Source organism: Dromaius novaehollandiae, chromosome 27, assembly GCF_036370855.1.
Source record: "Dromaius novaehollandiae isolate bDroNov1 chromosome 27, bDroNov1.hap1, whole genome shotgun sequence".
Lineage (NCBI taxonomy): Eukaryota > Metazoa > Chordata > Aves > Casuariiformes > Dromaiidae > Dromaius > Dromaius novaehollandiae.
Genome location: NC_088124.1, coordinates 484876 through 500062, shown reverse-complemented (window position 1 = coordinate 500062; position 15187 = coordinate 484876). Strand labels below are relative to the sequence as shown.

Below are 15187 nucleotides of genomic sequence, written 5' to 3'. Positions count from 1 at the left end.
CAGGAGGTGGTGGCTCTGAAGTTGGGAGGCCAGACAAGCTCTCAGTGGGGATGAGGGGCCGGGGGGAGGCCCTCCCTGGGGGCTCTCTGGCTGTGGGCAGCAGCTCTGTTGGAAGACCCTTGGGCAGGCAGCCAGAGGGGCTGTGCCACACAGTGAGGCGTGTTCTCCGCTGACATGCAAGTTGGTACCGGTAGCAGCCCCAGTGGCTGAGAGGGAGCCAGGGAGCGACAGGGGCATGAGCAGCACAGGGTGCCGAGAGTTCTGCCTGGGAAAGGCAGCAGGAGTGGTGTGCAGCACAGTCCTCTGCGATGTGCTCCCTGCATGTTCTTTTCCCCACTGACTGTTCAAGAGTCCGAGCATCTCCCTCACTTCTCCTGCTGACTGTGACTTCTCAGCATCAGCCTCCCAGCTAATGCCCTCGCTCCTGACGCCCATTGCTCCAGCTTGCACGGCACAAGCTTCACACGCATGCGTCTCTTCCAGGATCCTCTACAGGAAGGGAGCTTTGGAGCCAATGGAGGGCTTGGCTTTCTGGAAAACTGTTGGCCCACGGACGGGAAGGTGTCTCACATGCTTCCTGGCCTTGGTTCAGGTAGGGGTTCCAACACAGGAGTGTAAGGTCTCGATGTGAGTGCTGAGGGGTAACACAGAGGCTTCTGAATGCCTTCTGGTGGGCCCTGAGCATCTTGCTCAGAGCCTCGGAGAACAGACAGGAGGAGATTACATGGCAGGTCCTCTTCAAAGTGTGCTTCTGCCTCTGAAGGCATGACCATTCCAGGGATGCAGATAGGTGGGAGCTTCATTCTTGGCTCACTCCTCTCTAATTTTCTAGCAGGAATTCTCTTTCCTCTTGGCCTTAGGAAGCCCAGCCTCGGATAGCTCTCATCCCCATCTCTTGGGCTGGGCTGCTTTGCGACCTGCCTCCCACAATTCACTCCTGAAGCAACAGCAGTCAGAGGTTGACCGCATTGATCTAACAGCAACTCCACTAGCCCACTCTCCATGGTGCTTTCTTCTGAAGTGTCCTTGAAGGATCTTGCCTTTGCATTCATGTCTTTTTCTAACTTCTGCTGCTGCTGCTTCAGGGTTTCCAGAGCATCATGGACAACAATTGCAGCATACACATTTCCTTCTGAATGGACTTGCTGAACTTGGGACATTGCATTTTGGATGCTACGCCTTGCAAGCGTGCTACTCTCTCGTGATACGGCAGCAACATTGTGGAATGGTTGCAACACGGGCAACCTTGTGGCTTCTGCTGTCCAGTGTTTGGATGCTCTACATGATGCTTCTACTTCCTTCATCGCTCGGGTTGAGAAAGGTGTCCGGCATGCCTGCAGTTGTCTCTTAGAAATAGTCTCAAGGGGCAGCTTCAGGATTTCAGCAAATTGACAGTGCAAGTGATGTTCAAATTGCAAAGCCACAAAAGATTCCAAGGTGGATCCAACCCTCTCAACAGCATCTTTGGCGATTTTGTCAAGAGACGCCAGAGAAGTTGCTGTTATAGCCTGGTAATTCAGCTGCCCTCAGCCTGCTTTCTTCCAGTTTGCCAGCTCACCTGGCTCGTGCGGCTACGTACGGCTCCCTCTGCCCGGCCGACAGCCTGGGCTCACAGGCATCTGATGCACTGCATACCAAATGCTTCCCTAAGGCATCAGTAACGGTTGCTACAATCTCTCTAGCCACCAGTCCAATTTCCTCCTGGAGATCTGGAGATGTCGTCTCAGAAGGCTCTGCCCTTCTAGCACTAGCAAGCAACCTTCCACTGATTGCCAGTGGAGCCCTCCTTAAAACATGGACTAGCCAATCCAGCTCTTTCACCCTCTCCAGCACTTCCTCCAGCATGCTCTCAGCCACCTCTTCCAGCTCCTGGGCTTCTGTCCTTGTAGTCCCTATCAGCGTAGTCCGGATTTCACTATGCAGCTCTTCACGTAAAGACTTCTGTATCAGAAACCAGGAGGAACTGATGAGTGAATGGCAAACAAAATGGATAGAGGAGATGGCGGAGGTTGTGTTATTGTGCTGGACACTTTGCTCTGGACTCCTCTCCCATCATGGGTGCTGCCTGCTCTCACGACACCTCTGCCTCTTATTGCAGGCTCGTTTGCACCTCTCCCAGTACTGATGTGAAGAATGCTAGTTGTGAGACCAAGAAAAAAGAAAAATCCTTGTTCCTGGAGCACCCAGCTGTTGTCGTGCTTTCTGAGAGGCCATTCCACCTGATGGAGCCAGGCAGCATTGAATGTGTTCCGCTAATGAGAATCAGGCAACAGCAGGCTCTCCTCTAAGCTAATCTTTGATCTCCTGCAGCAGGAAAGCAACCCATGAATGGCTAAGCACTGGCACTATCTCCTTCAGGGATGCTCCATGTTTGGCTGCTCACCACACAAGAAAGCAGCAACAGGGACCCTGGGAATACTTAGTGCAGCTAATGGATTTATGCTAAGCATGGGAGTCCGTGAGCACAAGAGCCCACGAAGAGTACCTGGCACACCTGGTCTCGCTCAGCCTGCTGGAGGAGGCGTTTCTCTTCTTCAAGGGCCTCAAGCTTCTCCATCCTCTGCACAGTCATGGCAAGAAACCTTTAAAGACAAATGAAGATGGCTGAAACAGAGCACCTGGAGCTGTCTTGCCCAGAGCTTTTTCTGCTTAGCCACTGCCATCATCCTGCTCCAGAGTTCTTGGCTCAAGTGCCCCAAACAGCTTCCAGCTGGCTTTGCCAGGCTCCAAACACAGACTGCGCCACTGTAGGCACAATTAGCATCTGGTCACGCAGGAATCTGGTGGTGTTTCCTGGAAGACAAGGCTCCAGCCAGCACCTCGCTGACAGGCCACAGGCCCGCTCCTACAGCAAGCCTTGCTTGTCCTGTCTCTGACCTGTGCCTCATCTCCCTCTCAGCATCTCTCAAACTCTCTCTTTGCTCCCGCAGCAGCCACTCTCAGAGGTGAGAAATGTCCATCCCCTCTGGCGGTTCGGGGACATCCTTTAATTTTGCCAGCAGTCATCGAAGCACCTTCTGAAAGTTGACACCAAGTTTTAGCTCGCCTTTGCCACGAAATGCTCTCACACCGCTGCATGCTGAGGCTTCATGCTGGCCCAGAGCAGTGCTCCGCTTCAGCCATACACCCGGGGCAGAAGAGAAGGGCTTCCCTCGGCACTCTGGGCACTCAGGGACGACTTTCCTGCCTGTCCCCACCCCTAGCATCCTGCACTATCGCAGCTCGGACCAGGTAGTCGTTTCTACAGCTGAACGCCCGGCCTGCCAGCACAGGCCTCGCTGCTTCTTCAGTTCATGCCGTGCTGAGATAAAATAAGTGAAGCCCCAACCCTCTGCACCATGAAGCAGGCCTATGAACACTGCACTTTACTTACTTGTTCTCGCTGGCACATTTTGTCAGCCTCTGTTTTGAGTGTCATCAGATACTGCCTGTATTCGTTGAACTCCCACAGAGTGCAAACCACCTGTGGAGAGACAAGGGGAGAAATCACCAAGACTTGTCACGCTAACTATGTGGCTTGCCTTCCCAGAAACAGCAATAACCCAGCAAGAGCTGCTCCCCTGCACACCCTGCCCTCCCCAGCAGCTGGGGCCTTTGCTCCCACCCACCCAGGGGGAGCAGTGCTCCTCACTCTGCTGCCAGGCCACCCACCAGCTGCTATGCCAGTGCTCAAAGAGCACGGCACAGCCTTGGAAGAGCAGGTGTGGGAATTCCCAGAGCGGGTCTGCCTGAGGGCAGAGTGAGAAAAACACTCTGATGTCCAACCTACTTTGCCATCGCTGGTGAAGTAACCTCCTCTCTTTAGTGTCTGGAGGTTATCTTTGCATTTGTAGTAGGCCCATGACTGCAGGTCGTGCAGACTGTTGTACTCGGTGCTCAGCAAGTGACAGTGTGGATCTCCCAAAGCAAAATAACCGGATGGCTGGTGAAGTGTTAAATGTATCGTCCACAGCATGAGCAGGGTAGGAAGGAATCAGGAAAGACGCAAAGACACTTCTGAGCTTCCTCAGCCCATAGGGTAGCTTTTTCAGGCCTCTGAGCTTTAGAGTAATTCCTGGCTCAGCACTTAGCTCAGCTCCCTATTTTACCCAAAGGAAAGATTTCTCTGCTTGAGAGACTCTTCAGCTGAGGAAAAGCCCAGGGCCTACAGCTTCAGTCTTGTGGTTATCTCCCATCTCTTTTCCTTCCCCTTTCTACTGCTTTTACCTTTTCCCCCAGCTTGGTCTGGCAGAAGACAGGGTGGGAGCCAGGCAACAAAGGGATTTTGACCCCGAGCGGGATGTCCAGCAGCTCAGTACATCTTACTACACCTGCTGTCTTCTGCACTCAAGCTAGAAAGACAGAGACGCTCATGGGCATTCAGGCCACCATCTCAATAGCCTTCTTGCACAGCTGTAGAGAGAGAAAAGCAATTTAGCATGAATGAGCATCAGCAGGGAGAGGGATCTGAACCTAGGACACAGAAGAAAGAAATAAAGGAACCACAAGACTGATTCTGGAGGACAAGATAAGGAAGTAGAAGAGCCAGACAGCTACGCAGAAGTAAGTAACCACAAAGACTGGTTCCAAGGGACAAGATAAGGGAGTAAAAGAGCCACCAACAACTATGCAGAAGCGAGATAAGAAGTAAAGAACACACCTGGAAACTACGGAAAGGACCAGCCAGGAGCTGGAAGACCCTGAACTCTAATACCATGATTGGTTCAGAACTATGGGGTGGATACTAGACTGGAAGGGTATAATTACCCAGGGATTTGTTCAAATCGGGTCCCTCTTCAGAGGCACCCAGCTCGAGATGTAATTACTGCATGTGTGTCACTAAAATTTATTTCACTCTGATTTGGCTTCAGACTTCTGCCTGAGCGGGAACCTAGGGTTGGACCCTGTTACGGTGGCTGGCGAGCCTAATTTTCCATAACAGCAGCACTTACCAGAAATGCTCTTTGAACACTCCAAACAGGGAGAGCGCAAAGAGCAGCCTATTCAAAAGCAGCTCTCTGCTACGTCACCTCCTTCCCTGCAACTCCAAACCCTGTAAACCAAACCTGACGTCCTTTCACACCACCCCTCCTGCCTGCTGAGCTGGAATCCAGGATGGGCAGGCAGACAGGACTCCCTGAGCGCCTCCACTGGCCTCACCCTATTTCTCTCACTCTTGGTTTCCTCCACACACACTGGATGCCCCAGAGAAGGCCCGCACGGCCGCCACCTCCCAAGCTAAGCCCTCTCCATCTGCCCGCTACGCACCTCACCCCTATTCTCCTTTGCGCTCAGCACTCCATCTATATTTCGGGCGCCAGCAGCAAGATAGTACTCCATGGCTCCTTTCGAGAGTCCTCCTGGAGCTGCGACCCTCCGCTGGCACCTCTCGCTCCAGCAGCACCCAGCTCTGGCGGCCCCAGCCGGTCTCCCAGCCAGCAGTGCCACCAGAACAATTGTGCAGTGCTGCCTTGCCGCTTTCCTGCGCCACCGCCCGGCCGCTGCCAGGCCAAGCGCCGCGGCGGTGGGGAGCATGCGCGGGGCCCCGCGGCATGCTGGGAGCTGTAGTCCCGCCGCGCGGCGGCGGTGGGGAGCATGCGCGGGGCCCCGCGGCATGCTGGGAGCTGTAGTCCCGCCGCGCCGCGGCGGTGGGGAGCATGCGCGGGGCCCCGCGGCATGCTGGGAGCTGCAGTCCCGGCGCGCGGCGGCGGGGCGCGGCTGGTGGCCGGGCGGGGGGAGCACTCCCTTCCCCGCGCCCTGCGGGGCCACCGGCGGCATGGAGCAGTGTGGGCGAGGCCGTGCAGGGCAAGGGCCCTTTCGCAGTGCTTCGCGTGCCTAGGGGAGGCCCTGTGACAGTGGAGGGGCTGCAAGGACACGCAGGCCTCAGGGGACCTGCCAGGTTTGGCTCCACAGCAGGCAGGGGAGCCAGCCTGGGCGTTTTGGGGCGCTGCCCGCATCCCACTGCCTCCTGCGCAAGGAGGTGAATCCACCAGGAATGTCTCCAAGTGGTGCCAAAGTCTGTGAAAAACTCAAAGAGGACATGGGAGAAATCCCCTAGGCGGCTGAGGCTGCCTAGGGAACTGTATCGGAAATACCCAGTTTGGGTATGGATGTAGCAGAGCTGGGGCCAGTGGGGAAAAAGTAATTGGGGGCAGGGTATTTACTGGGTGTGGGGGGCAGGTTGGGATTGGGTGGAGGTGGGGAGAGACACGGGCCAGGAAAGGGAGGGCCAAGGATCCCCCTCCCGCTCCCCTCTGGTTCAGGGCTTACCGGCCCGGGGAGCCTCTTGTGCTGCGTGTCCGTCTCTGTGTCCCGGGAAGGAGCAGGGATGTTTCTCATCCCAGAGCTGGCTGGCTGTGATGTGGCCTCAGCAGCAGGCTGTGCTGCGGGAGCTGGCAGGGTCCCTCCACCTGCTGGCACGCTGGGCCCCTCCGTCCACCTGCCATCTGCTCCCCACGCTGACCCAGGAGGCAGAGGGCTCTGGGCAGATGGGGCGGGGGGAGCATGTCTGGGTTGCATCTGTCCGGGATCCTGCCAGACTCCCACAGTCAGGGCTTGCAGCCCTGGGGAGGTGACATACTGCCCTGTCCTGAGAGCTCCCCAAAGCAAGCCCCATAGGCTGCAGCCTGTGCCCGTGCCCCTGCCCAGCGTGAGGAGGAGGCAGAAAGGCACTTCAGACCTGCCCAGCTCATTGCAGCCTGTGCAGCTGTGATGGTCTTGCAGAGACATTTCTCCTGCCTGGCCCCTTGGAGAGATGGAAGGTTCCCCCTGGCCCTGGGGAGGGTAGTTCACGGGGGGAAACTCAGACCTGGCTAGCAGCTCCTCATCTTCTCGCCCTTCCCCGAACCTGCCTTCCGCCAACAGCTCTCAGGACAGGGGCTGCCTCTTCGCAACCCCCAGCTCCCCTCGCCCGGCGTTTGGCTGCAGTTGTGAGCTCGTCCCTTCCTCAAGCTCTTTGGGAGAGGAAATCAGAGGTGGCTCAGGAATGAGGCGCGGGCTGGAGAGCCAGCGAGACCCACCAGCAGTCGGGAGGAAGGAGAGGGAGAAACCCGGATCCGGCAAGGGATGGGAAAGCCAGACCGCAGCCCTAGGAAATGAGTGTGAAGTTCTACAGATACCTTGTGTCTGGACCTAACTGGCACGTGGTATCTGAAAGGATGGTTTAAATGATGGGGCTATTTAGCAAAGCTCAAGGGACGTATTTCAGTCACAAAAAAACATACGGACTGTGAGCTCACTTCAAAACAACATACAACACTTAAAGAACTACACATAAAACTATATTTAAAAAAATACATGGTCTTCACAAAAACAACTGTAACTGCATAACTGAAGAAACAGCTATGGATGGATGCCTTGGGAAGGCCAGCACTTCCTTGCAGCAGCCAGCGTGAAGGACATTGTGGCCTGCAACAGGAAAGAAAGCATTTGCAGTGAAAAGGATTGGCTTGGGGGCGCCCCATTTAACAGCGCCTCTTTCCCTGCTTCCCAGACTCTTTCCTGCAAGAGCTGCTGGAAGCCTGCTTCCACAGTGCCAGAGGCTTCTCGTGGAAACCTGAGCCAATGGCCAGGGAGAGGTACTCAGCTAGCCAACTACCAAGGGCTTTGCCACTCCTACGCATTGGGCAGCTTTGCCCCCTGCCTGGGAGACCTCCCTGACACCTCTGCCAGGATTCCCTCTGGCTGCTCATGGAAACTGCCCCAGGAGCAATGGGACTGGGAAGGGGGAAGCCCCCATCTGCCCCTGGCCAGCCAGCTAGGGGGAATACCTGGCCAGTGCAGTCATAGCTCTGCCACTCCATGGGTTCAGGCTGGCTGCAGCCAGCCAGGCCATCGGTCCCCAGAGCCTGAAAGAGAAAAGATGACATTTGCAGAGAGAGCCACAAAGCCAGTGGCCTCTGGCCCCGGGGCCTCTTTTCCTCTCCCCGCCCAGGGCAAGTGGTGCACAGCACAGGCGCGGCTATTGTTGGCCCACAGCCGGGTCCTGTGTGGCAGCCGATGAGTTGCTTCAGTTGCTTCCCTGCAGCTGGGAGAGGGGCTGGGAGGTGGCAGGGCCCTTGTCCCAGGCACGTTTCAGCACCTTCAGCTCTCCAGCCATGGGAGCTCTGCCCCTTGCCCTTGAATCCTCTGAGCAGCCAGCTCCTCTCCAAGAGAGTGGCTAGTGCTTGTGGCCTTTTTGCCCACCCCGGAGGTCACAGCAATGAGGGACACCCGCAAGCACTGCTGAGAGCTTGTTCCCAAGTGCTCCTGCCCAGGAAGTGATTGCAGCAGGAGGCTGATTGGTTATCTACAGGCAAAGGCATCACAGTGTCATGAGGAGGCCTCCTGGCTTATTCTTCCAGGCCTGCCTCAAATGACATGCTTGGGAGGAACAGGAAGGGCCAAGCCCCGATCTGTGGCTGTCCAGCTGGCTGCGGCAGGAGTACCTGGCCACTGCTGCCATAGCTCTGCCACTCCATGGGCTCAGGCTGGCTGCAGCCAGCCAGGCTGTCGGTCCCCAGAGCCTGAAACAGAGAAGGAGACATTTTCATGGAAAGCCACAAAGCCAGTGGCCTCTGTCCCCAGGGCTTCTTTCCCTCTCTGTCCCAGTGCACAGCGCAGGCATTGCTGTCTGCCTGGAGTGGGCTCTCTCCCACCAGCAGGCCTGGAGAAGACTGTGGACACAGAAGGCATGGGAAAGGTTTCCACGAGGAACTACCCTGAAGAGTTTGCCTGAGTCACTAGCTGCAAGGGACATGTAGGTGGTTGTTCGCTGGGGTTTGCTTGGTCCTGCGATTGCTTCCCTGCAGCTGGGAGGGGGCCTGGGAGGCATCAGGGCCCTAGCCCCAGGCGGGTGTCTCCACCTTCCCCGCTGCAGCTGTAGGAGCTGTCCCACTTGCCCCCAGTCTTCTGAAAGGCCAGCTCCTCTCCAAGAGTGGCAAGCATCTGAGGTCTTATGGCTCAGCTGGGAGGGCACAGCCCTGATGGACTCCCATAAGCATTGCTGACTTCTTATCCCCAAGCACCTGGGCACAGGAAGCGTTCCCTCTAACAACACCCCTGTCAGTCATTGAGTCTCAGTGCCACAGCTGGGGGTCAGGGTATCCTTCAGTACCACCGCCCTTTCTCCTGGCTTCCCAGACTCCTTCCTACAAGAGCTGCTGTCAGTCCCACAGTGCCAGAGGCTTCCTGTGCAGACCGCAGCCCACAGCCATGGTGAGGTGCTCAGCCAGCCAGCTGCCGAGGGCTTCACTGCTCCTGCGCACTCGTCCAACTTTGCCTAAACTCCCATGGGCGGGAAACCTCCCTGGCACCTCTGCCAGGATCCTCTCTGGCTGCTCTCAGAAAACCAAGCCCCCGTCTGTCCCCAGCCAGGCAGCTGGGGAAAATACCTGGCCAGTGCAGCCATAGCTCTGCCACTCCATTGGCTGAGGGTTGCCAAAGACAACCACGCCGTCCATCCCAAGAGCCTGAAAGAGATAAGGAGGCATTTGCAGGGAAGGTCTTGAAGCCAGTGGGCTCTGGCCCCAGGGCTCTTTCCCTTCTCTCTCCCCGGAGCAGGAGGTGCACAGTGCAGGCATTGCTATGCCTGCCCGCAGCAGCCTCTTTCCCATCAGCAGCCCATTTCCCAGGGCGGGAGAAAAGTGAAAACCGGAGAACAGAAAGCTCAGATGTGATCTGACCCCGCCCCCCGCCCTGGCCTGCAGTGGGTTTGGGCCATCCCTGCTCAGCCATCACTCAGGCCCTCCTGTACCACCCCAGCTCCCCCGCGTCCTCTCCCAAGCTGGCCCCTGGTACTGGCCGGCCCTGCTCCACACCTGCCCTTGTCTCCCTGCGGCCAGTGGTGGAGTTGCTGTTGGGACTGAGCCCTTGGAAGCATCTGTGTTCCCATGGCAACACTGGTTCTGCTGTGATCGGAATGGGGGGACAGGGCTGGGGAGGGCAGCGGGGATGCAGTGAGGAAGAGTGGTCATATGTTGGACTTACCCTAGCACTGATGACCATGACGGCAGAGACAAATTCTCGGGGTTGGGCTTGCTGGGTGGGAATGAGGTCTCCTAGCGCTGTAAGGGCTGCTTTCCCAAAGCCACTTTCAGCTGGCAATGGAGCCATCCCAGCAGTGTGGGAGCTGGGGGTCAATGCTGAGGGCTGCGGAGACCCCCCCCCGCCACTTGCCAGGCCCCAGTGGTGGAGCCAGCAGGCGCTTGTCAGGGTCTCCCAGCTGGTGGACACTGGTCAGCACGGCTGCAGCAAACACCTTTGTGGGAGCTGGGCAGTGGGACAACCTCATCACATCCCTGAGCGCTCCTGGCCTCGGGCTCCTGGGCAGGTGGCAGTCCTGGACCCGTCCCACCAGGGGCCACATAGTTGTGCCTATGGCCCAGCTCTGGCCCCACTGCAGCCCAACACTGCTGCACAGTACACCGCTCCTCACAGCAGGGTCTCTGCGCCTTATGCTAGGCAGTGGTGTCCACTCGAGAGAAGCACTTCCCACTGCGGGGGAAGACCTGACCCTGTGAACCCCACTCTTGGCAAACACCAGACCTGCAAGTTGTTTGGCAGCTCCAGGAGGCGCGAGGTGGGATGTGTGAGGGCCACCACCTGCAGCGTGCTGTCCGTGGTGCCTAGGGACTGCAAGGAGGACAGAGGGCTGTGGCACTTCTTCCCTGGCACCCCTCACCTGCAGGAGAGGGGCTTCAATTCCTGCTGCCTCAGGGAGATGCCCACGGCCCTTCAGTGCCCAGGGAGAGGGCCAGGGCAACAGAGCTGCTGCACAGGGACCAGCCTCTGCTGCCGCTGGTAACAATGTGCTGTCTTTAGGACCTCTCTCCACCCTTGCTACACGCCTTGACTTTTAATTGCCCAGCAGAGAAAAAAGCCTTTGGGGGGAAGGAGAACTCGATGCATTGCACACAGGCGAAGAGAGAAGCGTAGCAATGATGTTTTCCAAAAGCCACAAGGAGCAGCTGGACTAGGAGCTGCTATTACCTATGCACCAGGCTCCTAACTCTGCAAGGGGTGCAAGCTCCAATAATCAGCCTTCTCACCGGGGATGGAGTTTCTGCCAGCCAGTCTGGGCAAGTTCCTTTTTTTGCCCTGTGCCCCAGAGACTGATAAAGTCAGTACACGTAATGCCCATGATTAGGTTTAAATACAGATTTTATTCAGGCAGGAGCAGCTTTGTCCTGCTAAGCTGCCTCCGGACCCAGCACCCACAGCGGGCAGCCAGCTTGCTGGAGCTGGGAACCTCATCTCTTCCAGCTGCGGCTTCTGCTCTGGCAAGTCTTGCCCAAGGGGCTCCTGAGTGCTGTGGACATGCTCACATTTCAGCACAGAGGGCTGTGAGCTGGGGAGAGTGGGCAGCAGGGACCTTCCCAAGCCAAAGAGCCACATGGCTAAGTGGCTGTGAAAGGGCCCGAGTGGGCAAGACAGCTCTGTGAGGGCCGAGCCCTGGGAGCAGGGTCTGCAGGACAGAGCAGCCCCAGGGAGCCAGCAGGGGTGTGTGGAGCCACCCAGACTGGCCTGACAAAGCACTCCCAGCAGGAGTGCTGGGAGCCTGCAGAGACCCTGTGCCAGGCAACCCGCTGGCCCTGCACACCTCCCTGCCCCTGCCCACCTCGTTGAGCAGGGTTGGGGGACTGTGCCCTCCTGCTAGGACTGCACTGGGCCCAGTGCGGGCTTGTTTGCAGGGCAGGCCAGAAGGTGCGCGTAGAGTTTGCAATGCAGCCTGGCTCTCAGGGCCCGCTCCGTGATGCTGTCATAAGCTTTCCTTCTCTGTCTTTTCCAGGACCTGATGTCTGCAGAAGAGGATGTCTAGAGCACGGCAGCTCTTTCCCTGGAGCCAGCACGGCAGGCAATGCCGCTGGAGCGTTGTCTTCTGAGATCTAAGCTGCTGCGTCCGTCTGGGCACAGACGGCATTGCCTAAGCAGGTGCTTGATTTTTTTCCACTGCTGTCAAATACAGGCCCAGATGCTTGCCAAGTGATGTTTTTTGAAAAACACAGACAACCGCCAGCAACCGCCCCCCTCCCCCCAACCAGCTCCTCAATTCAGATCATGTGTATTCAGAGTGTGGGGAAGGGGCAGCAGTTGCTCTTCTCTTTGGCAGAAAAACCTGTCTAGGTCACCAACACAATTCCAGTGGGGTTTTAAAGGGACTTTCCAAGCACCGGGTCTGTGTCTGAGGCTGGGGGTCTCCATGGCTCCTGGGCAGGAGAGGGCAGGTCTACCAGGCAGTGGGGCCCACGGGGGCTGGAGCAGCACTCGTGCCTTGGTACGGGGCCCTTGCATTGGATGGCACCTCCCTGCCCTCACCTCTCTTGTGCACGGAGGCACTGCTTCCAGCTGAGGCCACTTCCACTTCAGCTCTGATTTGCTGATGAAGAGGTCCCTTCTCTTTGCATCAGCAGCACCTTTTCTACCGCCCGGCTGGTGCCTCACAGACCCTCTCTGGCACGCCACTGCCCACCGGGACACGGCGATGGGACAGGGGACTGGGAATGCACCCACCCTGCAGGGTCAGTTGAGTGGGACATACAGGGCACCTCCAATGCCACACAGCATCGAAAGAAAACAAGAAGAAAGAAAGAAAAAAAAAACCAACGGGCCCTGCAGGGTCACCTGGGGCACTGCCATGAGTTTCACCCGGCCTACAGCTGCCGCTGCCACTGGAGAGCAGAGCAGGCCGACATCAGTGCTGCACTGCATCTGCCTGCTCTGCTGAGGTGCCTCAAATACCCACCAGCTCTCACACGGCACTGCCCAGGGATCTGTCATAACCAAATGCTCCAAGCCCAGTTTGACTTTAATCAAGTCAAGCTGGAAACAAGTTTGAGGGGAAGGCGTAGAGACACATACCACTTACAGAAGAGAGAGAAAGAAATCTGTTCAGTAGTGGAAAAAAGTCTTTCTGTCACTTTTAGACAGTATTCTAAATAATCTCTCTGGGAGTTGTCACAGTACTCTTTCCCCGATGGTCCTGCATATTTATCTAGGGCTATCTCAATGCCTAATCAGAGCTTCATTGGTTATAGCAGGGAGCATTTATAGTTGGCAGCAGCAGCTGACTCTCTCCCATAATTAGCACCATAGCAGTCAATGCCAGAGAGCTAGTATGAAGTTCACTTCCACAGACCCCTCTTACAAGAAAGTCAGGATGTTCACAGCAAAACGGAGCTGTGCAAGGCTCAGGCAGACATGCTTAGTGAGTTCATATCAAGCCAAAGATGCTTCCTTGCTGACCATGTTTGCATCGCAGAGCATGGACAGAGCATTTCACAGATGTTAAATATTGAAACATAACTTCAGAAACCACCCAAGGGTGGTAACTTCAGTCTTAAATTCTGTTCATGACAGCTGGAGAAAAAACATTTCACAATAGGAAGAAAAACTATTCAAATACTTTATCATCTGACCATTAAGCTCATTTGAAAAGTTGTTTCAGAACCAGGAATGAATAGAAATGTGAGCATGTAAGCCTCCAAAGAGATTAAATCCCTAAAAAGCAACCTCTTCAGGCCTTTGCACCTTTGTCTAGGATTGGTGTCTTCCCTAGCAGCCCTGGCATGATTCCCAGTACCAGAAACTATGGCTCATATGAAGGTAAAATAAATGAATCATGAGAATGTGTTCCCTATAACGCTGCATGTCCCTAGCACATCTCTTGTCTCCTTAGAGCCTAGAAGAAAGCTCCAGAGCAGACATCTGTGCTAGCACAAAGAGACAACTCCATTTGGCAGAATTGTTTCATCTTAATAAAATCTGATGAACTAGGTACACGGGTAAAGGACAATAGTGTCCCAAGGGAGACACACCAAAGTGACAAAACTAATGCAAAACTTCCTCTTTCCATCATGTCCTCAGTCACAGCCCTGTCTTCTGCCAGACACAGTTTCTTTGTTCACTGAGGAAGGCATTAGAGCTTGATGACTCACTGTAGGACAGCAAGTTCTAAAATGGAAAAAAACCCTCTGATGCATAAACTGCAGAGTGCCTGAAATATCAGGTAGGAAGTTCAAACTGCTGAACAAGCTGGAGATTTATTCATATCTGCTGTGCTTCTCTTGAAGTCAAAAGCATGACAATGAAGAATAACCTGTTCTCATTAGAAGACCACCAGGCCCTCATAACAAATTTCAATAGAATAATCAGGGTAGCATGAGGTACAGGCTTCATCATAAATGTTCCAGGCCAAAGTCACTTTAAATAAATCTTACTTTCCCATTTTAGCACAAGATAAAAAGGTTCACTGGTAATCTTGAGCCATGTAAACACTGACAGTTTCAGGTGACCATTAGCATGTGAAGAAAAGGTAACAAAAGAGAAGCTTACTCTTTAAACAAACTGTTTCAGTAACTCTACATATATCAAAACTATCAATATTTCCATGGAGAAGAGTTCGATCTTCTGTTCAGCTCTAATCCATTCTTTTCAAGTACTTTCTCGATCAAGCCTTTGCTAGATTTCCTGCTTGTTGGGCTAGACCATGCTTGAGCCTGGAGGAGGTGATCCTTGAATATCGGTAGATGCTCTTGGACCCCTCCTCCCTCCTGTATTCCCAGAGATTCTCCAAAGCAGCTCCCTGAACAGGCTGAAGTCTGCTCTCCTGAAGTCCAGGGTGGTGATCCTGCTTTTTGCCCTGCTTCCTCCTCACAGGACCCTGAACTCCACCATCTCATGGGTGCTGCAGCCAAGACTGCCCCTGAATTTCACATCTCCGATCGGCTCTTCCTTTGTTGTAAGTATGAGGTCCGACAGAGCACCTCTCCTCACTGGCTCCTCCATCACCTGTGTTAGGAAGTTGTCATCAGTGCACTCCAGAAACCTCCTGGATTGCTTGTGCCCTGCTGTGGGGTGTCTCCAGCATATATCAGGGGGCTTGAAGTCCCCATGAGGACCGGGGCTTGCAAACAGGAAGCTTCTTCCAATTCTCTGAAGAAGGCCTCGGCTACTTCTTCTTCCTGACCAGGTGGTCAACAGCAGACACCCACTACAATGTCACCCCTGCTGGTCTGTCCACTAATCCTGCTCTCAGCTAAGCCCTCACCTCTCCTCAGGCAGCGCTCCATACATCCCCACTGACAGTAGTAGAGATGGAGCCAAGATCAAGGAGGGATAGATTGAGGAGGAAGAAGTACATAGGGAGTGGAGGCGGTGGTCTCAGGCTACGACTGTGATGATGAGTCCATTTCCCAGGAGGGCAGCCAGGTAGATGCCCGGGAAGAGTGAG

At 55.3% G+C, this 15187-nt stretch overlaps 1 long non-coding RNA gene across 1 annotated transcript; it reads right to left on the bottom strand.

Moving 5' to 3' along the window:
- Positions 1 to 1453: 1453 nt before the first annotated feature.
- On the bottom strand, positions 1454 to 5508 carry LOC135323759 (uncharacterized). The gene is made up of 5 exons (XR_010385281.1): positions 5248 to 5508; positions 4207 to 4392; positions 3374 to 3463; positions 2495 to 2582; positions 1454 to 1941 (listed from the first exon to the last, which is right to left on the bottom strand). It is a non-coding gene; the product is annotated as an uncharacterized LOC135323759 (long non-coding RNA).
- Positions 5509 to 15187: the final 9679 nt, after the last annotated feature.